Source organism: Daucus carota, chromosome 3 (assembly GCF_001625215.2).
Source record: "Daucus carota subsp. sativus chromosome 3, DH1 v3.0, whole genome shotgun sequence".
Lineage (NCBI taxonomy): Eukaryota > Viridiplantae > Streptophyta > Magnoliopsida > Apiales > Apiaceae > Daucus > Daucus carota.
The window spans coordinates 38,757,776-38,764,607 of NC_030383.2; positions in this window are offsets into that span (position 1 = coordinate 38,757,776).

Consider the following 6,832-nt stretch of genomic DNA (forward strand, 5'->3'; position numbering starts at 1 on the left):
ATCTGAATGATCTGAATAAATTAGTTATCTGAATACTGAATGAATAATCTTATTTGATAAAAATATTTTTAGAAAATCTGAATCATATTAATTTTTATTTTGACATTTAAATTATAATAAATTATCATTTAACATAATATTGTTAAATATAAATCTACTTTAAACTAGTTATAATATACATTAATCAAGAAAATATAATATTATATGAACATATGTATGGGTGTAATAATAAAATCAAAATTAATTAATACATTTAAAAAAAAACAGTATTAAAATGACCTGTTTATTTGTATGTGCTTTTAATTATATTTAAGTGTCTTGTAAACATAAATAAAATAAAATGACATGGAAAAGTGTAACTACACAATTATTTTGGCTGAGCGTTGCAGCCTGTGAAATTTAGATTACTCGGTCAGCAACTTTCTTGAATCGTTCTACCATATGAAGCTGGTCAAAAAGTATAACAAACGACCTTAATAACTAAATCATTCTATTCAGGTCTATTCAACCCCTTTCAGCCACAAACAAATGGCTCCTTAAGCTCTCAATTAAGACGCAATTAATAAAATATTAACGTCCTTAATTAAGACACAATTAACACTCTCAATAAGAGGCACAATTTACGCCCTCAATTAAGAGGCACAATTTACGCCCTCCATTAAGAGGCACAATAAACGTTCTCAGTTAAGGCACAATTAACTTCTTCCTTTTTGAAATCGGATCCCATACTGATCCCGGAACCGCCGTCGCCTCCACCGCTATGCTATCTCTCCCGTGTACGACCGCTTCGATCAAAGTTGAGTAAGGAGTATACCAAGAATAAGCATGAGCAGATTCATGGCTGCGTTGAGGGCTGGAGGAGTGATTTTATTGAGGAGTCCAAAACAGATTTAATATAACTAAATCCAAGAAATTAAACAAAAACATCAAAATTGTCAAGAACAAGCATTCCATAACCAAACAAGGCACAGTTTAAAATACATACATGGCCAAAAAACAAGAACTTTCATGAACTAACACACAATTTATTACCTAAGATTATCAATCACGCACAAACTGAATGCAAAATCAATGGGTGTCCAAGATCTAACACAAAAACAAGTCTTGACACTAAAGTAAACCAAAATCAATGATATTAATCTCTCTAAAAAGAAGAAAAGATCATAATAATAATAAATGATTTACAATTATAGTGCAATAGTAGCAGATAAAAGAGGAACTGACTCACTAGGCAAGCTTCAGACTCTTCCACGACACAGCACACGCTTTGTTCACAGGACGAAAAAAACGGGTACGAGAGAGAATTAATTGCAAAGAAGTCGACAAGTTCACGTGGATTAAACTTATCGGAGATCTGCTGCCCAGTTATTTAACCTCGCTCTTGCAAGAAAAATCACTGTGTGCCTGTAAAAATCAGACCACTCCAAATATGCAAATTTGACTCTAAACCGAGGGATTTGATCGTACAAATCCAGCCAGTTTTTCGAAGAAGGAAAATTACAAAAAACGGGAAATCATATATAATTGTACAGATCTAGTTTGACTGAGAATTTCATGACAATAATCGCAATTTCCAATTGTTAAACTTATTTTTTTTTACAAATTTCTAATAGCAAGAAGAAATACTTTATTATCATTGCTTCCGTCAAATTTGTTCTCATAAATTTCGAGTGCACTCGCTATCAGTACATGCTTCACCAAGTTTGTTGTTATCCCTTGTATTCTATTATCAAGAAGTACATGATCATTCCCTATAATTTTCATGTCAACTATTTGACAATAACTTTGATGCGTTTATCATGATGTTGCCAATCCATGTGTTTTTTTATTTTGTATTTTTTATGAATTTTTTGGCCTTGAACTTTGTTGTCAATCCTAAAATATATCGACAAATCTAATATAACAAGTATCAACCACTTATTAGTAAGTTTATAAAACTATGTTGACAAATATAGAAGTGATTATATTGAAGATTCTACGTGACAAAATCAATCTTTAAAATTATTTGGTAAACATTAGAATCAAGTTCACTAGGACAAATAATGCATTTCTAGTAACAACTTGTAGCTTAGTGAGAATACAAGAATGAAATGAAAACATAAGATCCTTAAAAAAAATGAAAACATAAGAAAAAAATGAAAGAAAAGATGTTTTAGTCCAAAAATACACTTTGTCAAATGAGTAAAAGAAGAGAAGAACACAATGTACTTAAACTGTTTTAGGCAATCTTGTAATATGATATGTGAGGTATTATAAAACACAACACTTTTTTGAGTTTTTCTTCCGAAATATATAAGTTGCAATTTGTCTCCAAAAATATGGTTCAACCTCATATGCCATCGCAATTGCAACGGTTGCAAATCGAATATTACTGTTTTCAATTTGCGCTGCACACTCTATGCAAATTTGACCATATTTTTGATTTTTTTGAAGTATAGGTATTTTTGAAAAATCCCTCACTTTAAATGTTAAGTTTTTTGTGACGAATTTTTAAAACTATTTTATTTGTATTGATGTTCAAAATTGTAAAAAATTCTATATAAATTGTATAAAATATCTTAAGTGTCTTGTATTTTCTAATATAACACATCTTGAAGAACATGTTTATAGAAAATATATAATTGTATAATATTTCTTTAAGTGGAAATATAATTTTTAAAAATATTTATTAACAAATATCATAAGATTTTAAAATACAATTGTTCGATTAGTTTTTGAAAGAAAAAATAATAACACTGGTCAGTCCTTTTCTACAATTATTCATTTATTATTATCTTTAAACAATAAAGATTAAAGAATTATATAATATTAAAATAATGTATACATCATACAAATCATAAGCTTCTTTATCAATATCGAAACATCAAAAATTTTAATTATTTGGATATATATATATATATATGAAATAAATTATTTAAAAAATTATAATATAGATTATTACAACAAACATATATAATTTTTAAAATAAAAAGTTAAATATGATTATATATTTATTCACTAATACATATATTAGTTTCATAAATTGTTTTATAACATATATATTTAATTTGGAATCTTTATTTTGAACTTTATCAGAATTAAGCTATTAACTATAATAAAAATAAGAGTATGATAGGGTTACCATACCTTCATTTATATCAATCATCAATCAATCATCAATATATATATATATATAGAGTTTTACTCCAATAGAAACCTCCTTATCCTAGAAACTAAAAACCAAACTGAAATATCACTAAATCCTAAAGCAAATACCACTAAATTTTTAAACAACCCCATCTCCACCTCCATCTTCATCAAACCCACCTCCATCTTCACCAACCCCACCTCCACTACCACCACCTCCGTCGTCGCCTCCTTCATAACCACTACCACCTCTATGCCGCCCACCCCCTCCATAAACACCACCTCCATCTCCATCTCCACCTCCACCTCCATTATTTCTTTAACAACACAACCTCCACACCTCCATCTTCACCAGGCCCATCTTAATCGCCGCTTCAACCTCCTTCAGATTCGTTCATACTTCTTTCTCCACCTCGACTCAACTTCAAAGGCGGAGCCGCCACTATTCCGGCAACGCTCCAACCCCCTACTTCAAGCCGCCCAAACCTCCGCTACAATCATCTTTCCTCCATCTCCACCTTCACCTCCACCATCTCCACCACTATCACCACCATCTGAATCGAAAACATGAACAGATCTGGAGATTCTAAGCTGGTTAATATCTGGAGATTGAGTTTTCACTAAATTCTGCAGCACAGATCACTAAATCCTAAAGAGATAATCACTAAATTGTACTGAGAATATCACTAACTTGTATTGGTTTCTAGTTTTTATTTTAAAATTGGTTTCTATTTGATCATGAGCCTATATATATATAAAGGAGGATGCGGTGTCTGTAGAATTGCTCGATTCAGTCTTCTGATTTTTCTTAAATTTCGGAGAGAAAATATAATTATAATTCTAAAATTCATGTTCAAGAATTTTAAAGGTAATACAATCCTTTTTTTATTGGGTTCCAAAAGTAATAGAATTTTTCTTCTTATTTAGGAATCATAAGAGTAATACAATTCTTATTGTTAATTTTATATTAATATATGAATTATTAAAAACGTACCATTCTTATTTTCAAAAGTTATAAAAATTTGGAGTACAATTCTTATTTTCATTGCCAGATCGTAGTCTCCATTGCCAGCAATTATCATCAAATAGTGCTCCAAATTATATTATCAACTTTAAAGAGATTGGAGTGATCACACAAATTATTGATTGATTGTTGGTTACTAGGCTTGCTTGGATTGTGGGTTTTTTTATGTTATCAATCATGGAATCAGCCAAGAATTTATGGATGAGGTTTTTGCACCAAGCAAGAAGTTTTTCGACCTCCCGATTGAGGAGAAGATGAAGGTTATAAAGAATGAGAAACATCGCGGATATACTCCAAAATTCTGGATGAATATCTTGATCCTGTCAATCAAATTAATGGTTTTTTATTCTATAACTTAAATTTCGGATAGAAATCATAATTATAATTCAAAAAATCAAGTTCAAGAATTATAAAAATAATGCAATATAAAGGAGGATGCGGCGTCTGTAGAATTGCTCGATTCAGTCTTCTGATTTTTCTTAAATTTCGGAGAGAAAATATAATTATAATTCTAAAATTCATGTTCAAGAATTCTAAAGGTAATACAATCCTTTTTTTATTGGGTTCCAAAAGTAATAGAATTTTTCTTCTTATTTAGGAATCATAAGAGTAATACAATTCTTATTGTTAATTTTATATTAATATATGAATTATTAAAAACGTACCATTCTTATTTTCAAAAGTTATAAAAATTTGGAGTACAATTCTTATTTTCATTGCCAGATCGTAGTCTCCATTGCCAGCAATTATCATCAAATAGTGCTCCAAATTATTATATCAACTTTAAAGAGATTGGAATGATCACACAAATTATTGATTGATTGTTGGTTACTAGGCTTGCTTGGATTGTGGGTTTTTTTTATGTTATCAATCATGGAATCAGCCAAGAATTTATGGATGAGGTTTTTGCACCAAGCAAGAAGTTTTTCGACCTCCCGATTGAGGAGAAGATGAAGGTTATAAAGAATGAGAAACATCGCGGATATACTCCAAAATTCTGGATGAATATCTTCATCCTGTCAATCAAATTAATGGTTTTTTATTCTATAACTTAAATTTCGGATAGAAATCATAATTATAATTCAAAAAATCAAGTTCAAGAATTATAAAAATAATGCAATATAAAGGAGGATGCGGCGTCTGTAGAATTGCTCGATTCAGTCTTCCGATTTTTCTTAAATTTCGGAGAGAAAATATAATTATAATTCTAAAATTCATGTTCAAGAATTCTAAAGGAATATCATTCTAATAGCTAAAATCTATAAAACTCTAAATAGTTAAGAAATAGGAATCTTAAAAGAAAAGAGTGATAATTCTAAACAATTAAGAAATATGAATCTTAAAGAGAAATATAATAGCTAAAATCTATGAAATTGAATATAGTTATCCAATTGTAATTATAAAATTATCATAATGTAAATGATTCTTTATTAGTATTGTGTTTGAGGGAAGGGTGCCCAAATTAATTTTTATCTAAATAATAATAAATTTTCTATTAGTATTATGTTTGACGGGAAAGCGGCTAAAATAATTTTTTTATATAAGTTATGATATATTCTTTTCTAAAAGGAATAGGATCTTAAAGTTAATACAATTCTTTCCTTTTTGGATTCTAAAAGTAATACAATTCTTTCTTATTTAGGAATCCTAAAAAAAATATGATTATATTTATTTAAACTAACAATCATAGATAAAATACAATTTATATTTAAGATTTGTAAGGTAGTACGTGCAATTTTTATTTTCGATTTATTCTTATAATTTTCTTAAATTTCGAATAGAAAATAAAGGATTGTAAAAATAATAATCACTAAAAAAATCTAATAGCCAAAAATTTAAAACCATAAAAGAATAATAATTTTTAACTAATATATAATCATAAAATAAAAATAATTAACAAATAAAATAGGATATATAAAATAGGAATCATATATTGATTTTATGATAATGTAAATGATTCTTGATTAGTATTGTGTCTGACGGGCACGGGAGGCGGCCCAAACTAATTCATATCTAAATAATAATAAATTATCTATTAGCATCATGTTTGACGGGAAAGTGGCTAAAATAACTTTTTAACTATGTTATAATATATGTTTTTGTCAAAACGGGACCACAGTTCAAAATAATTTTTATCTAATTATAATTTTTAATTTTGTCATAATTAGAATAATTTTTATTAATATTGTATTTGACAGTTTGACGACTCAAACTAATTTCTAAATTATAATTTTTTGTTATTAGTATTGTGTTTGACAAGAGAGCGGCTCAAACTAATTTTGATCTAAATTATAATATTTAATTTTATCATAAAAATAATAACTTTGGATTAATATGGTCTTTGACGGGAGTACAGTTCCACCTAATTTTATTATTAGTATCGTGTTTCTTAAATTTCAAATAGAATATAAAGGATGGTAAAGATAATAATCATTAAAAAAACTAATAGCAAAAAAATTAAAACTACAAAGGAATAATAATTTTTAACTAATAAATAGGAATCATAAAATAAAAATAATTAACAAATAAAATAGGATATATAAGATAGAAATCATATATTAATTTTATGATAATGTAAATGATTCTTGATTAGTATTGTGTTTGACGGGCACGGGAGGCGGCCCAAACTAATTTTTATCTAAATAATAATAAATTTTCTATTAGTATTATGTTTGACGTGAA